This window comes from Cibotium barometz, chromosome 45, assembly GCF_041138505.1.
Source record: "Cibotium barometz isolate CiBa-2024 chromosome 45, ASM4113850v1, whole genome shotgun sequence".
In the NCBI taxonomy this organism is placed as follows: Eukaryota; Viridiplantae; Streptophyta; class Polypodiopsida; order Cyatheales; family Cibotiaceae; genus Cibotium; species Cibotium barometz.
In genome coordinates, this window is record NC_141090.1 from 25,244,576 (window position 1) to 25,263,185 (window position 18,610).

Sequence of the window (18,610 nt, forward strand, 5' to 3'; positions counted from 1 at the left end):
GGACGGGCTTATGGAAGTGTAAAGAGTTCTTCTATCTTTACTGTATAAGTTCCGAGAATGAATAAAGTTTAAATCTTGTTCTTATCTTGCCCTCTTTAAGACTTTTCTTGGTGGTTAATCTTGATTAAAATTTTTCTCTAAGTCTCATATTCGTGCATCTTGCGAAATTATCCCAAGTTGCGAGATGAGGACATCTCGCGTTTTTTAAGTGGGGTAGAATGTAAGATTCCTCCCCCAACCCCCTTTTTGATGTCTAGTATATTCCCCTGTAATCAATTCCTTTTCTGAAATATAAGAGATCTTGTTTGTGGCTGTTTTAACCTAGAGAGAGAAAATATGCTAGAGAGAGAATATTCAGATTATGAATATTTTTGGATAGAAAATTAACTCATCTTATTAAAATAAGTTCCCCTGAAATAGAAATTCAAAAAGAATTTTTCAATGTGCAATTGGAATTAAATGGAAATAAGTATAAAGAACCTTAGTCTAAGGATCTAGATTTTCAGAAATTTTTAGATTATGGTCCAATTAAGGTTCCTATGGGCCAATAGCATCAATCCATGTGTAGGGAGGAGATAAATCCAATTTGTAAAAGAAGATACCCAAAAAGGAGTAAATGCTCACATAAGATGAAGAGTTGAAAATGTACAAGATTTATTAGTAAAAAAAACTATGAGCAATATTAAAAATATGAGATATTTTGGGTATCCAAAAATGAGTAAATGCTCACATAAGATGAAGAGTTGAAAATGTACAAGGTTTATTAGTAAATAAACACATATGTAAGGAAGGGGAGTTCTTTAAAGGAGGTGCATATTTCACATAAGATGAAGAGTTGAAAATGTACAAGGTTTATTAGTAAATAAACACATATGTAAGGAAGGGGAGTTCTTTAAAGGAGGTGCATATTTCACATAAGATGAAGAGTTGAAAATGTACAAGGCTTATTAGTAAAAAAACTATGACACATATGTAAGGAAGAGGAGTTCTTTAAAGGAGGTGCATATTTCACATAAGATGAAGAGTTGAAAATGTACAAGGTTTATTAGTAAAAAACTATGAGCAATAAAATTTTGACACATATGTAAGGAAGGGGAATTCTTTAAAGGAGGTGCATATTTCACATGCTTGAATGAGTTTTAAACTCAAAAATAATGTGATATTTTTATCTCTCATCTCTCTTGAACCAAACCAAATCAAAATGGAACCAAACCGAATCAAAAAGTAACCAAACTAGGTCCAAATCTAGTCCAAATTCAACCAAACTGACTTGGAAAATTCTAGAATCAGTTTGTTTGGTTAGGAGCTCAAATTTTCCTATAAATAGAAGCCTCCCCTTATTGAAAAAAATATAGTGTCTTATGCTTTGTCACTCTACTCCACCTAAGCCAAATTAGATAGTGTCTTATGCTTTGTCACTCTACTCCACCTAAGCCAAATTAGATAGTGTCTTATGCTTTGTCACTCTACTCCACCTAAGCCAAATTAGATAGAGTCTTATGCTTTGTTACTCTACTCCACCTAAGCCAAATTAGATAGAGTCTTATGCTTGTTACTCTACTCCACCTAAGCCAAAATATAGAGTGTCTTATGCATTGTTACTCTACTCTACCTAAGCCAAGAGTTGTGAATTCTTTAATAATTCACTAGTTTTTGATACTTCTCTCTTTCTTCAATCCCCATTGGTGGCTCCATCAACATACTAAACCAATTGATTGGTTGGGGGCCTCTACCGTGAATAAAGAATCAAGCAAATTATAAGGTAAGTATATTGAATTTTGATCTTTCTATAATTTCTCAATGATTCTCTCTTCTCAACCCCTCTCAAGCTTGAGAAGTTTAATTGGTATGGTTTTTTTAAATGCTATTGAAGTTAATTGGTGAATAGTAGTGAAGAGTTACATAATTTAATAAATGCTATAGAAGTTAAATTCCATTTATGTTTAAATTCTAATGGTTTTTATGTAATTTCTCTCTCTCACTCAAGAAATGGTCATACTCATGAACCATTCTCAATCCAAATGAAGCTTTTCATAAAGCCTTTCCTTAATCCAAGATTAAGCTATGCTTGAGGCCAAATTAATAGCTTTTTGCTATGCTTTTAGTTTATGCACATTGATGATTCAATCCATTATGGATTGATGACCCAATTAGAGACCATTCTAATTGTTTTCTTAATGATCCAATTAGAGACCATTATGGATTGATGATCTAATTAGAGACCATTATGGATTGATGATCCAATTAGAGACCATTCTAATTATTTCTTTAATAATGAGCTTTATCCCTTAGAAAAAAAATTGAGATTTATCAGTCATAGTAGCGGAGCTATGGCAAAATTTTTATAGAAATTACGCATAAAATAAATTCATTCAAAGTATAAAAAGAGGAATTCCTACCATATTCTAGGAACTATCATCCTAGATTAATTAAAAGAATTTTATTATGCATGGAGATGTGGATGTTGCATGTAGATGTAGATGTATAGATGTAGATGTGGATGTGGATGGGGATGTATGCATGTAGATGTAGGTGTATAGACGTAGATATGGATGTAGAGGTGGATGTATGCATGTAGATGTAGATGTATAGAGGTGAATGTGAATGTGGATGTGGATGTATGCATGTAGAAATAGATGTGTAGATGAGGATGTAAATGGAGATGTGGATGGATGCATGTAGATGTAGAGGTATAGATGTAGATGTGAATGGAGATGTGGATGTATACATGTAGATGTAGATGTATAGATGTAGATGTGGATGTGGAGGTGGATGGATGCATGTAGATGTAGATGTATAGATGTAGATGGGAATGGAGATATGGATGTATGCATGTAGATGTAGTTGTGAATGGAGATGTATATGTATACATGTAGATGTAGATGTATAGATGTAGATGTGGATGTGGATGGGGATGTATGCATGTAGATGTAGGTGTATAGACGTAGATATGGATGTAGAGGTGGATGTATGCATGTAGATGTAGATGTATAGAGGTGAATGTGAATGTGGATGTGGATGTATGCATAGGGATGTAGATGTATGCATGTAGATGTGAATGTACGCATATAGTTGTGGATGTATGGATGTGAATATACGATTGTGACGTGAGGGAATCTGAAGTGATGAGATGGAAATGATGTGATGGGATGAGTATACATATAAATGGAATATGGAATAAGTAATGTAGATTGAGGAGGGATAATGTGGAAAAATGAAAGTTAAAATAGAAATTGTATTGTAAACTGTTTGTAAATGCTGTTTGTAAATGCTGTCTGTAAATGATTGTTTTATGTCAAGAATGCTGGGGGGAGCATTTTGACCGTCTTGTGATTAAGGTCGTGATGAGAAAGTTGCAACTGCTGACGGGGAGTCAATGAAGGACGTCTCGCGTAGCAAGGTCGGCCGAGGTCTTGACCAGCCTCGGTGCGATTAAAATGGTGAGCTTCCGGTACGGTGGATGAGGGGCCAAGGAAGCGGCCTATGCGTGAAGCGCTAGGTTACCTACGAAGGATCCTAGAGGGTGCTGACCATACGGTGCTCGGGCTCTGGGTCGCCTAGGATACCCACGCGTGCGTCGAGGAAGATATTGGAACAGAGTTGGAGTTGTTTTCTGAAATCGAGCATGGATCTGGTTGATTGATCTTGCTGGCCTTCAATGGATGAGTCCATGGCTCCTTATATGGATCTGTTGGTTGATCTTGCTGATCTTCAACGAGAGTCCATCTTGTTAAGTGATTATATTGCCAAGTATTATGGGCTAGGAACTATCGAAACGGCTCCTGAGCGTTCTAGTTGCCAATGATGCCATAGATACTCTGATGAAGGAATGATGGGAAATTAAGAATCAATTGGATAAATTGGAAGATGGTGATCAATGATACTATGGTTTTATTAAAGGATTGTTTTAAACTGGTTGAATCTGGTTGAAAAAGGCAATTTCATATTGGGTGTGTGAGTGGTGTGACTAGTTTTATTTTGCATGAACATCCGGCTAGGGGGCCTTGGAACTCTTTTCCTTGGTACCCGGGACAAAACCTAACCAAATTTTTAATTGGATCCCATCACTACAGTGGTTGGGCGGTTGGCTAACCCATGGGATTGGATGGGGTTAGGCTGGACTGATGGATCCGTAAATCGAGACTCAAACTTTTGTTTTTACGATAGAAAAAAAAAATAAATCCCGGACAGAAACTGTTCTATGGATAGGAATCAACGGCTGTGCCTCTTGAATGGGGAAAAAAGCGTTGATCCCAATGATCCAAGTGCAAGTTTCTTCCTTGAACTGACTAAGTATCTTATAGATGTAATCGGATCATCTCGATCAGAAATGATCTTGACTACGTTAGAGTAAAAAGTTATCCTGGTGGAATCGCCCGTGCTTTCCGGTAGAGGAAGTTTTTCCGGGTTCGGTTTTGGAACAACCGACGGATTAGTCTCTTATCCGGATATCCGTGGGCGAGGCCCCGAGTGTGGGACCCCTGTCCCGCATGAGAAGCGCTACTTCCGCTGCCAGTACCCTGAATCCGTTGCTCGGTGGGAACAGGGATCTTACAACTTTTAGAGTTCTTAATTTGGTTCACATTCTATTCTTTACACGATTACTTTATGCTCGTCGTCTGGTGCATGCCTATTTTTGGCTACGTTTCTCATATCTCCTACATGGTCTGCAAGTTCTGCGATCTTATATTGTACGTCTTCTCACGACCGGACATGGCAAAACACTATACATGTTAACGGATTTTCTTAAAAACAAAACAAGTGTGCTAAAGCGTAGATGGTACAGTGCTAGTGAATCCTATTAGAACGGTTTGTCAATCCCAGTTCTGAGTCAAAAGTTAGGACAGTTCAGGCAAAGTGCATCTAAAACAGTAAAATAGGTTCTTTGTTAGAGCAACAGCTAGTTGTCTTTGAGTCATAAGCAAGATTTGATCTTCAAATCTTCCCGTGAAAGCTTGAGATGGGTGCTTGCTGTACAAGCTACAATTAGATACAAAACTTGCCGTACAAGTTGCATCATAACATGGTGCTTTTTCTTATTAATTTTTATCTTTTATGGACGTCTACGTTTGCTTACATGCATGAGACATGGGTCTCCACTTTTAGAGTTCTAATGTTCACGTTCTATTCTTTACACGATCACTTTATGCTCGTCGTCTAGTGCATGCCTATTTTTGGCTGCGTTTCTCATATCTCCTACATGGTCTGCAAGTTCTGCGATCTTATCTTGTACGTGTTCTCACAACCCGATATGGAAAACACCATACTTGTTAACGGATTTTCTTAAAACCAAAATAGGTACTGGTGCGTAGATGGTACAGTGTTAGTGAATCCTATCAAACCGGTTTGTCAATTGTAGTTTTGAGAGTCAAAAGTTAGGACAATTTAGGCAAACTGTATCTAAAAGAGCAACATAGGTTCTTTGTGAAAGAAAACAGGTATTTGTCTCTGAGTCATAAGCAGGATTTTATTGTCAAAGCTTTCTGAGAATGGGTGCTTGCTGTACAAGCTACAATTAGATACAAAACTTGCCGTACAAGTTGCGTCATAACACAGTGTTGTTCCACGGGAACACGGATTATGGAAGGAGGCCGAAAGCAATTAATGCAAGGGAGCGGGATTGTAGCCATGGGAACATAAGGACGCACATAATTTTTTCATATTTTTGTGCCGAAGTGCAATGTAAATCGTTTTAGGCCAATATGGGTTCTAAATGAGAGTTCTAAGTGTATTGAGCAAGGCTCACTTATTGGGTTATCCGCCCATGTGTGAAAGAGGCCTAGGGTTAGTGACATCTCTATAAAAGAGATGTTAGCTAAAGAAAGAGGACTTTTTTTACGATTTTCATAAGCTATTGAGTGAAGCTCTTGAGATCTCAAGCTATGGCAACTCTATAACTCTCTCTATTATACTCTAATGAGCATCAAGCTTCATTATTCAATGAGTATAGCTCCACTTCTTTCTCTTAATCTCATTTAGCATCATTGAAGTCGATTAATCTATGATTAGTTGAATGCTTCTTTCTTTCTCTTATGTATGCATGCTTGTAAGGTGTGTGTGTGTAGTCTCCATTGATGCAAACTCTTGCCCACTTCATTGGCAATGAGTTATTCATGGATAGACTCTCACTATGAACTTGTGGGTTTGTGAATGTTACATTCTATGCTTGCTTAAGCTTGTGGGTTAGTAGATGCACGCTTATGGGTTTGCTTGCATTAGGAAAAGCTAAGGTTTAATCAATGTTTGAATGGGATTAAGAGATTACCATGCATTGCTTGTTCTCTTGATTAGTGTAGTGGGTTTAAGGGATTGAGAAATTGATTGAGGTGTTTGAATGATTGAATCGTTAAGTGGTGGTTCATGTATGTGATCTCTCCCGCAAGGGATAAGCCTTCATGCACTAACCAGGTCAAGTCCTCGGATTGACATTGTGTTTCTCAACACATTTGTTAATCGGTAGTACTCTATGAGCACTATATTGCACGGTAGAGAGAACCGCTCTTCAATGGCACCGCTGCCGGGGAGCAAGTGCCTACATTAGTTAAGCACCATACACACACTACCACTATCCTTGTTAAGCTCCAATCGGTTGCAAAACCGTTGGATATGAGAATTTGTGACTAATCTTTAGTTAAATTCTCTTCATTGTCTTGTAATTTGAGTGCGATTGGCTAGCTACGCGCAAAGGACCTCTCCCTTGAGGTGGGAACAAGGATTCAACACACAGGAAGGATTGGAGGTAGGCGCTAAACCTGCCAATTTCAATTTGTGCGAAAGAGAGAGGCCTGATTTGCATTTCTGTCAATCTGTTTGAGGATATTTTTTGCTGTCTGAGGTTAATTTTTTTGCAGTTTCAATTTTCTGCATGTTTATTTTATTTTCTGTTCTTAGCTTAGCATCTTTAATTTTGTGCATTCTAGTTCTCTATTAAACCTACACCTGGAGAGAAACCGAAATCTATATGCACACATGAAGATTGAACATTTTGAATTCCCTGCAAATCTCACACCTACACACGCACAGCTACACACGCTGTCGTGCTGTGGCACGTCTATGCAGTGAAACCATGTTCGAGGAACAACTTATGTGGAATCTGGGCCCTGAGCAGCAAGGACAGATATGGAAGGTATCCACTCATATACACTGGCATGGTTGATTTCTTTTGGGGTATACAGGGCATTTAGAGATGGGCCTTGGAAGTAGGCAGTAGAGCTGGATACAAGCGATGTGCCAACTTATGTGCCCATGGTAAATAGAATGTCTGGGAGTGTGGAGTCTGCTATGAAGCTCTGGCACTTATGGGCGCCGCGTGTAAACCCGAAGTAAAAGGAGCAGCCAGCCCTCTTAGTGTGGCCATCATTGAGCTTTAAAAATAATAATAATAATAATACAAGTGGCCAACTTTATGGCCACATGGAAGCCTTTTTTCCTGCCAGCGCAGAGCTCTAGAAGTTGGCGTGGAAGCGCAAAAGGGCCGGCGAGTGTATGGAAGAGCTGTTCGACTAGAAGGTGGGGGGGGTCTTGGGCAGCTGTAAGAAAAAAACCAGGGGAGAGTGGGCGCAGGCAGTGCTGCTGGAGGGCCGACGTGAGAGAAGAGCCGCCTAGCAGAGGCGCTGCAGCAGATAGGAAAGGAGAAGAGCCGCCGGGCCGTGTGGAGCTGCTGGGAAATCGCCTGGCTGCTGGGTCGAAGAGGAGAGCCGGCTGCAAACAGTGAAGGTGAGAAGGGCTTGCTGTTTGCTGCTGGCGGCGCCAGCTGAGAGAGCCAACGAGAAGAGGGACCGCCTTGTGCAGAAGGTCGCTCAGGTGCTGCAAAAGTGAGAGGCTCTCGGGTATGTGCAGCCACAGAGGATAGCAGGAAAGAAGAGGGGCTGGGCCACCTCTGTATGCGCAAGATAACTGACGGGCGTGAAGAGAGCAGAGGCCGCCGGTTGAGGTGATGCGCAGCTGAATGCGCAGAAACTACAGCGCTTGGGAAAATCGCCGGCTGCAAGCTACAAAAGGTGTGAGAGGCCCGATTTGCCTGCGGGGATCCAAAAATAACCAGAGGGACGCTTGCTGAAAGTCGGGGTGTGCAGGAAAAGAAAAGAAGGGTGTGTGAGCCGCCTCGTGTATAAAAGGCTGGCGTTACAGTGTGGGGGGGGGAAGCGTCCATGACAAGAAGGGATGCTACGTGGTGGTGCAGCAAGTCAATCAGGATGAGGAATCTGCCGAGAAGCTTCAACTCATAGAAGGTCCACAGACCAGTGATTTTCTGTCATTGATTGATGGCAGGGTACTGTCTTGTCCTGAAGAGAATCCAGCTCCACCTGCTCTTGGTTCAAGCGAAGATGTGCACGATGCATGGGCTATTGGGCTAGAGAGACATGATGAGTATGCTAATGCTGAGCCTTCGGAAACAGAATGTTTCGAATCCCAATTACACCACAATGTCAACGTGATCTGCAACATCCAACCATCTGTTGAGGGAATTGTTCAAGAAGCTAAGGAAGATAAAGAGTCTGTGATTAACCTCATCAAGGAGGTCAGCAATCTGCGGACAAGGCATGTGATTAACCTCATCAAGGAGGTCAGCAATCTGCGGACAAGGCAGACCAGGAGTATGTTGCGGCTCAAAAGGCAAAGAGTGAAGCTGCTAGAGGCGGCGAAGACCTACTTATGAAGGCAGTGGAGATGCTTGCAGATCTGCATATGTTTGATGAAGCAAAAGCCTTAGCAGAGAGGACATATGCTGTAGACAGTAGGTCTCAAGCTAAAGTGCAAGAGATCATTCAGAAACAAGCAGAATGGACTGAGGAAAAGAATGATTATGCAGCTGCTATGCTGATCATGAGGTCACAATGTTATGGTTTTTCTTGGGTTTTGGAACTATAAGAAGGTTGGTTTGGTCATGTATATGAGGAGTCTATGTTGACTTTGATTTTATAGTTTTGTTGGATGTTGAGCCTTTGATGCTCCATGATAGCCATGTGTATCTTTCATGTGAATACCATGAGGTGATTTTCTGGAGTGCAAAGCCATATGAGATGAGACAAACCATGTTAATGTCAGTTTTTTATATGTATCATGTGTCCAATATTGGCTTTGAGGATGCACATGTATAGTTGGGTACTCGATCTTTGATGGTACCAGCTTCTGTTGGTGGAGCTCCTTGAAGAACTATCTGTTTGGTTTCCTTGCTGGTTTTGAAAGCTACTCTCACAGCCAGAAGTCTCGCACTTCCCCAGCGACACCGCCCACGTCACGACAGCTTTGGTGAACCCGACGTGAAACCGCTGGGGTGAGAGTACGTAGAGATGGCTAGCAAAATGGAGCATTTATATGCAGAGATGAAAGAGCTTGAAGAGCAGTTCAGGAAGATTGAAGAAGAAAAGCGAAATCAGGAAGCGGTGGAAATTGCGGTGCAATTGGTATATGACAGGGTCAATATATTTGATGGTTATGATCCAGAAAGCTATCTAAGGTGTTACGAGACAGAGATGAAGAATCAAGGGGTTCCAGAAAACATGATGATTGCATCTTTTGCATACCTTGTAAGTCCTGATTTAAAAGATGAAGTGCTGGAACTAGCAGAGTATCACTCCAAACGATGGAGTGATTTTGCAGATGCACTTATTTATGCGAGTTCCAGGTATAATGTGAGCTGTGATAGTGTTCCAGCAACAATCCGAGCCAATTTAGAAGCGGTTGTCGATGCATGTCTTATGGAGGACAATCAATTGCTATTCAAGGCTGATACAGAGATTGTGGAGGCTGTTTATGCTAAATTGGGACTGCAAAAAGCCATTAGTGAGCAACAAGGCCTTCACAGTGCCAAAAGGGATGCTTTGCTACAGCCTCATAAAGATGCAATGGGTGAACTCTGCAAGTATAATCTGTCTTCCTTGTTTGAGGGTGCAGACATACAGGGTCCTATGATCATACCAAATGATGTGTGTATGCCTATGCTTGAGGAGACACTTGATTCAGAGAGCTTCAGGACAGGTGCTCAAGACCCAATACACGAGGAAGAGGACATCGCTAATAGTTTCCTCTTGGGCTGTGAAGCATGTAAGCTGTGTAAACTTGAGGATTCTCATGACGAAAGTGCTCATTTGAAGGGTATTCCTCAGGTGTCGTATAATATGTGTGAAGAACAGCAGGAACCAATGCTTCTTGCTGAAAGCATGATTGCAGAGTTTGAAGATCTAAGACAAGAAGAAGATGCTATCATTACTGCATTCCTATCTGGTTATGATGCTTATAAGCAGGATGATGTACATGAATATGCAGACGGGCCACAAGTATGTGTGATTGATTTAGAGGGGGTGAGTGATATGGGTGACTCCAACAGTGATGTTGCTTCTGAAGCTGGTTACCAAGGTTCTTTGGATTTGGGTTATTCTGGAATGCTAACAGGGTGTTCCAACAATATATTCCATTAGCTCCCTCAAAGCTACTAATGACACCGCAATCTTGTGTATTTCTCTTTTCATCAATTCTTTGTGTTCGAAAATGCTTGCCTTCACACCATATAGCATTGAACATAGTGCACTGGACCAAAATAGAAGCAATATTTGTGTAAGCAATGTGAATAAATATTAAAAGCAAATCACTTACAACTAATGCAAAACATTAGTTCTATGTACCTTTGACATGCATCCTCGTGCATACTCCCATTCTTCCGCCGTGATATGCAGCCCCTCGTCGCTCTCTGCTCTCTCCATTTTCTCATGCAACCAATCAACATGGATATCATTCGGAAGTGTTGCTAGATGCTTAGGGTACGCCTTCCGAGAGCCATGTTGCCTCCGAAAGAGAGCTCTTTCTGCTTGCCTTTTTGTCTTTGCATCCTCATATCTTGTAACCCATCTGCTCATCACATCACTATTAAGGATACAAGTGAAATTGAGATCATCAATCAATGTTCTGTCAATTACTTTACTCTGTCCTTTTCCTTCAGGCACAATAGAGGTCATCCTCAAGTCCTCTTCATTGCTCCATAGTCGTGGCAAAGAGCTGTCCACCTGACCAAGAAATTCTGAAATATATACAAGAGACTCTTGTATCAACCAACCCTCGGCCATGCTTCCTTCAGGCCTTGCACTTTGCCTCACAAAGTCTTTTAAGGTCTTCATGAAGCGCTCTAGGAAGAACATCCAACGTGCATGCACAGTACCACATAAAGCAATTTCGTCCACTAAATGCACAATGAGATGTAGTTGACTTGTGAGAATGGTTCGCGGAAAAGTCTCCTCTACCAAACAAACCACCTCCACTGCCATAACACGCGCATCATCCAACGTGGCTGGATCAATTGCTTTGGAACTAACATATCTGAAAAATAAATAAATAGTACGTTATACCTCATGCACGTTCATTTTGCAAGGTATAATGAAGGGTGATTTGAGCATGGGTTTTACATACCTCACAAGCTCGCCCATCTTATAAATACATTTTTTCAAACTCTTATTCGCACAATGGTCGATGCTAGTAGGTAGTATGAACTGCGCACATAAGAGCACATTTATGGTTTATGGCATTACAAAATTTAATTTCAACGTACGTACAAGACTTGGAAAACACTTACTTGAAGCATCTTGTGCCAATCGTGGGACTTCAACCCATATAGTTGCTCAACGCCTCTTTTCTTAGTGGTTGTAAAGGCTCCCTTCAATGATCTCATGCATCCAGTGGGAGTACGCAAAGTGGTGATGGCCTGCTTTACCTGCTTCTCCTCTTTCTTTGATATAATCCATGGTGCAGGCGGAAGACGAACGTGCCCACCCACCTCTCGTGGCCAAGCTTGACGCATACGTCCTGCGACCCGCAAGTCCTCACGTACGCTGACATTGTCTCGTTTACCAGTAATATGTTCCCAAATACCAGATCCCACATTCTTGAAGATGTGCATGGGATCAAGAAGATGGTTGATCTTAAGATGGGTCCAATATGGCAACCGGAAAAAAATGGAGTACCTGCACAAGGGATTGCTCTATGTGACCTTTAATCCAATTAGAGACTACACAAAACAAGATTGAAAAAACATCACTATACCTGTTCATGCCATCTGGAGAAAGAATAGTTGTAGACTCCCAAATACGCTTCCAATCTTTTGCACGAAGTGTTTGTGGAGGAATGTTACTCTTACTAGCAACATATTTAGGATGATCTGAGGGGAGAAATCGATGATGATTATCGAATATAGTCTTACACAAACCATCAGCATACTCATGTACTAACGAAGGGCCACAAACAGGACATGCATGTTTACCCGATGTTTTCAAACCTGTTAAAATATAAATAAAAGTTAGAATAATAAAGTCAAACCGTCTAATTAATATATATAGCCAATAGTAATAGAGTAGGGAGGTAATTAGAATTCTTACCAGAACAATCGCTGTATCCTGGAAAGTCATGCATTGTCCACATCAACACTGCTTTTAAGTCGAAGTGTCGAGAGGAGGGAGGCCTACTAATGTCCACCACCGCAATACCTCTCCATAGTTCCTCCAACTCATCAATCAGTGGTTCAAGATAAACATCCATATGCTTGACTTTATGTTTCCCTGGAATTAGAAGGGATAACATAAGATGTCCCTTCTTGATCGCCATTGATGGTGGAAGGTTGTAATTCACCAACACAACTGGCCACACGCTGTATGCGGTGCTTTTGAAACCAAATGGATTCACTCCATCCATACCCAGGCCAAGTCTCAAGTTTCTGGGCTCTGTTTTAAAGCTGGGCCACTCATCTTCAATATGCTTCCAAGCAGGAGTGTCTGCGGGAATTCTCCACATGCCATCATCCGATCGATGTGAGGAATGCCATGACATGAGCTCTGCTATGGATTTGCACTTGAACATGTGTTTGATGCGAGGAATTATAGGAAAGTGTCGCAAGACTTTACGAGGTACATCAAAACTCTTCATATCTGTTCTGTACCTTGCTTCACCACAAGTGGGACAATGTAGAGCCTCCTTATGCGTCCCACGAAAGAGAATGCAATCATTGATGCATGCATGTATTTTATCATAATCCAGTCCTCCAAGAGATGTCACATAGCGCCTCGCTATGTCTCTTGAGGTGGGTAGTCTATTTTCCTTTGGAAGCATGTTTGATAATAGCCTGCATCCAATATCATCAATTATAATTATTAAATCCTAAACCTTAAACCACTAATTCAAATTTATAAGTTAGAATGCTTACTTCAACAATGCGTCAAGACTTGCATTGCTCCATCCATAAACTGTTTGTATATTAAGTAGTTCAAGTGAAGCACGTAAAACTGAGAATGTGCACCCTTCAAACACCGGTGTCGATGAAGCTTTATAAAGATGCTCTTGTTCCATATCATCGTCGTCCATACCTTTGGGATCATCCTTAAAAAGATTCCGCACCATATCATCAAGCACCTCCTCTTCCACAACTTCGTGGGGTGCAAGGCTATTGTCGTCCCTTTCCCACTCATCTCTGACAATAGATCCCGAAGCTCCAGCATCATCTCGTCGACGCTTTACGTGCTCTCGTCACGCGTAGGGTACCATGTTAGGGTGTGGTACTGCATCCTGCTTCAATTTATCAAATTATATGTTACAACTCTATTAATTTAATTTGGATACCATGAGTCATTTGAATACCATCAATTTACATCTACTCACCTCTAAACCTGTTTGATTCCATTCTCCATACATGGAGATGTGATTCAAGGTAATTCGACGTGCTCGTACAATGCATCCTTGACATCGATTACACATACATTTGATCCGTTATCCCAACCACACATCGCGATTACGATGACGCATTGTCTCATCTTCCCCAGAACTGCTTGAAGAGGTTGATGACATCCTGTGTACAAATCAGAAAACACAAAATCATTATATGTTTTTAATGAAAGCACAAAATCGCGTGTATTGATGCGGCTATATCCTAAAACTTGCGTGTATTAACGCGGCTACTTCCTAAATGTAAGATCCCTGTTCCCACCGAGCAACGGATTCAGGGTACTGGCAGCGGAAGTAGCGCTTCTCGCGCGGGACAGGGGTCCCACACTCGGGGCCTCGCCCACGGATATCCGGATAAGAGACTAATCCGTCGGTTGTTCCAAAACCGAACCCGGAAAAACTTCCTCTACCGGAAAGCACGGGCGATTCCACCAGGATAACTTTTTACTCTAACGTACTCAAGATCATTTCTGATCGAGATGATCCGATTACATCTATAAGATACTTAGTCAGTTCAAGGAAGAAACTTGCACTTGGATCATTGAGATCAACGCTTTTTTCCCCATTCAAGAGGCACAGCCGTTGATTCCTATCCATAGAACAGTTTCTGTCCGGGATTTATTTTTTTTTTCTATCGTAAAAACAAAAGTTTGAGTCTCGATTTACGGATCCATCAGTCCAGCCTAACCCCATCCAATCCCATGGGTTAGCCAACCGCCCAACCACTGTAGTGATGGGATCCAATTAAAAATTTGGTTAGGTTTTGTCCCGGGTACCAAGGAAAAGAGTTCCAAGGCCCCCTAGCCGGATGTTCATGCAAAATAAAACTAGTCAGACCACTCACACACCCAATATGAAATTGCCTTTTTCAAACAGATTCAACCAGTTTAAAACAATCCTTTAACAAAACCATAGTATCATTGATCACCATCTTCCAATTTATCCAGTTGATTCTTAATTTCCCATCATTCCTTCATCAGAGTATCTATGGCATCATTGGCAACTAGAACGCTCAGGAGCCGTTTCGATAGTTCCTAGCCCATAATACTTGGCAATATAATCACTTAACAAGATGGACTCTCGTTGAAGATCAGCAAGATCAACCAACAGATCCATATAAGGAGCCATGGACTCATCCATTGAAGACCAGCAAGGTCAATCAACCAGATCCATGCTCGATTTCAGAAAACAACTCCAACTCTGTTCCAATATCTTCCTCGACGCACGCGTGGGTATCCTAGGCAACCCAGAGCCCGAGCACCGTATGGTCAGCACCCTCTAGGATCCTTCGCAGGTAACCTAGCGCTTCACGCATAGGCCGCTTCCTTGGCCCCTCATCCACCGTACCGGAAGCTCACCATTTTAATCGCACCGAGGCTGGTCAAGACCTCGGCCGACCTTGCTACGCGAGACGTCCTTCATTGACTCCCCGTCAGCAGTTGCAACTTTCTCATCACGACCTTAATCACAAGACAGTCAAAATGCTCCCCCCAGCATTCTTGACATAAAACAATCATTTACAGACAGCATTTACAAACAGTTTACAATACAATTTCTATTTTAACTTTCATTTTTCCACATTATCCCTCCTCAATCTACATTACTTATTCCATATTCCATTTATATGTATACTCATCCCATCACATCATTTCCATCTCATCACTTCAGATTCCCTCACATCACAATCGTATATTCACATCCATACATCCACAACTATATGCGTACATTCACATCTACATGCATACATCTACATCCCTATGCATACATCCACATCCACATTCACATTCACCTCTATACATCTACATCTACATGCATACATCCACCTCTACATCCATATCTACGTCTATACACCTACATCTACATGCATACATCCCTATCCACATCCACATCTACATCTATACATCTACATCTACATGTATACATATACATCTCCATTCACAACTACATCTACATGCATACATCCATATCTCCATTCCCATCTACATCTATACATCTACATCTACATGCATCCATCCACCTCCACATCCACATCTACATCTATACATCTACATCTACATGTATACATCCACATCTCCATTCACATCTACATCTATACCTCTACATCTACATGCATCCATCCACATCTCCATTTACATCCTCATCTACACATCTATTTCTACATGCATACATCCACATCCACATTCACATTCACCTCTATACATCTACATCTACATGCATACATCCACCTCTACATCCATATCTACGTCTATACACCTACATCTACATGCATACATCCCCATCCACATCCACATCTACATCTATACATCTACATCTACATGCAACATCCACATCTCCATGCATAATAAAATTCTTTTAATTAATCTAGGATGATAGTTCCTAGAATATGGTAGGAATTCCTCTTTTTATACTTTGAATGAATTTATTTTATGCGCAATTTCTATAAAAATTTTGCCATAGCTCCGCTACTATGACTGATAAATCTCAATTTTTTTCTAAGGGATAAAGCTCATTATTAAAGAAATAATTAGAATGGTCTCTAATTGGATCATCAATCCATAATGGTCTCTAATTGGATCATCAATCCATAATGGTCTCTAATTGGATCATTAAGAAAACAATTAGAATGGTCTCTAATTGGGTCATCAATCCATAATGGATTGAATCATCAATGTGCATAAACTAAAAGCATAGCAAAAAGCCATTAATTTGGCCTCAAGCATAGCTTAATCTTGGATTAAGGAAAGGCTTTATGAAAAGCTTCATTTGGATTGAGAATGGTTCATGAGTATGACCATTTCTTGAGTGAGAGAGAGAAATTACATAAAAACCATTAGAATTTAAACATAAATGGAATTTAACTTCTATAGCATTTATTAAATTATGTAACTCTTCACTACTATTCACCAATTAACTTCAATAGCATTTAAAAAACCATACCAATTAAACTTCTCAAGCTTGAGAGGGGTTGAGAAGAGAGAATCATTGAGAAATTATAGAAAGATCAAATTCAATATACTTACCTTATAATTTGCTTGATTCTTTATTCACGGTAGAGGCCCCCAACCAATCAATTGGTTTAGTATGTTGATGGAGCCACCAATGGGGATTGAAGAAAGAGAGAAGTATCAAAACTAGTGAATTATTAAAGAATTCACAACTCTTGGCTTAGGTAGAGTAGAGTAACAATGCATAAGACACTCTATATTTTGGCTTAGGTGGAGTAGAGTAACAAGCATAAGACTCTATCTAATTTGGCTTAGGTGGAGTAGAGTAACAAGCATAAGACTCTATCTAATTTGGCTTAGGTGGGGTAGAGTAACAAAGCATAAGACTCTATCTAATTTGGCTTAGGTGGAGTAGAGTGACAAAGCATAAGACACTATCTAATTTGGCTTAGGTGAAGTAGAGTGACAAGCATAAGACACTATCTAATTTGGCTTAGGTGGAGTAGAGTGACAAAGCATAAGACACTATATTTTTTTCAACAAGGGGAGGCTTCTATTTATAGGAAAATTTGAGCTCCTAACCAAACAAACTGATTCTGGAATTTTCCAAGTCAGTTTGGTTGAATTTGGACTAGATTTGGACCTAGTTTGGTTACTTTTTGATTCGGTTTGGTTCCATTTTGATTTGGTTTGGTTCAAGAGAGATGAGAGATAAAAATATCACATTATTTTTGAGTTTAAAACTCATTCAAGCATGTGAAATATGCACCTCCTTTAAAGAATTCCCCTTCCTTACATATGTGTCAAAATTTTATTGCTCATAGTTTTTTACTAATAAACCTTGTACATTTTCAACTCTTCATCTTATGTGAAATATGCACCTCCTTTAAAGAACTCCTCTTCCTTACATATGTGTCATAGTTTTTTTACTAATAAGCCTTGTACATTTTCAACTCTTCATCTTATGTGAAATATGCACCTCCTTTAAAGAACTCCCCTTCCTTACATATGTGTTTATTTACTAATAAACCTTGTACATTTTCAACTCTTCATCTTATGTGAAATATGCACCTCCTTTAAAGAACTCCCCTTCCTTACATATGTGTTTATTTACTAATAAACCTTGTACATTTTCAACTCTTCATCTTATGTGAGCATTTACTCATTTTTGGATACCCAAAATATCTCATATTTTTAATATTGCTCATAGTTTTTTTACTAATAAATCTTGTACATTTTCAACTCTTCATCTTATGTGAGCATTTACTCATTTTTGGGTATCTTCTTTTACAAATTGGATTTATCTCCTCCCTACACATGGATTGATGCTATTGGCCCATAGGAACCTTAATTGGACCATAGTCTAAAGATTTCTGAAAATCTAGACCCTTAGGCTAAGGTCCTTTATACACATTTCCGATTAATTCCAATTGCACATTGGAAAATTCTTTTTGAATTTCTGTTTCAGGGGAACTTATTTTAATAAGATGAGTTAATTTTCTATCCAAAAATATTCATAATCTGAATATTCTCTCTCTAGCATATTTTCTCTCTCTAGGTTAAAACAGCCACAAACAAGATCTCTTATATTTCAGAAAAGGAATTGATTACAGGGGAATATACTAGACATCAAAAAGGGGTTGGGGGAGGAATCTTACATTCTACCCCACTTAAAAAACGCGAGATGTCCTCATCTCGCAACTTGGGATAATTTCGCAAGGTGAACGAATATGAGACTTAGAGGAAAATTTTAATCAAGATTAACCACCAAGAAAAGTCTTAAAGAGAGCAAGATTCAAAATAAGAACAAGATTTAAACTTTATTCATTCTCGGAACTTATACAGTAAAGATAGAAGAACTCTTTACACTTCCATAAGCCCGTCCATCATATGGTCACAAAAGTAGTCCTCACAAGCTGCACAAGTATAGGATAACTCATCTATGGGAATGATTCTGCTGGTTA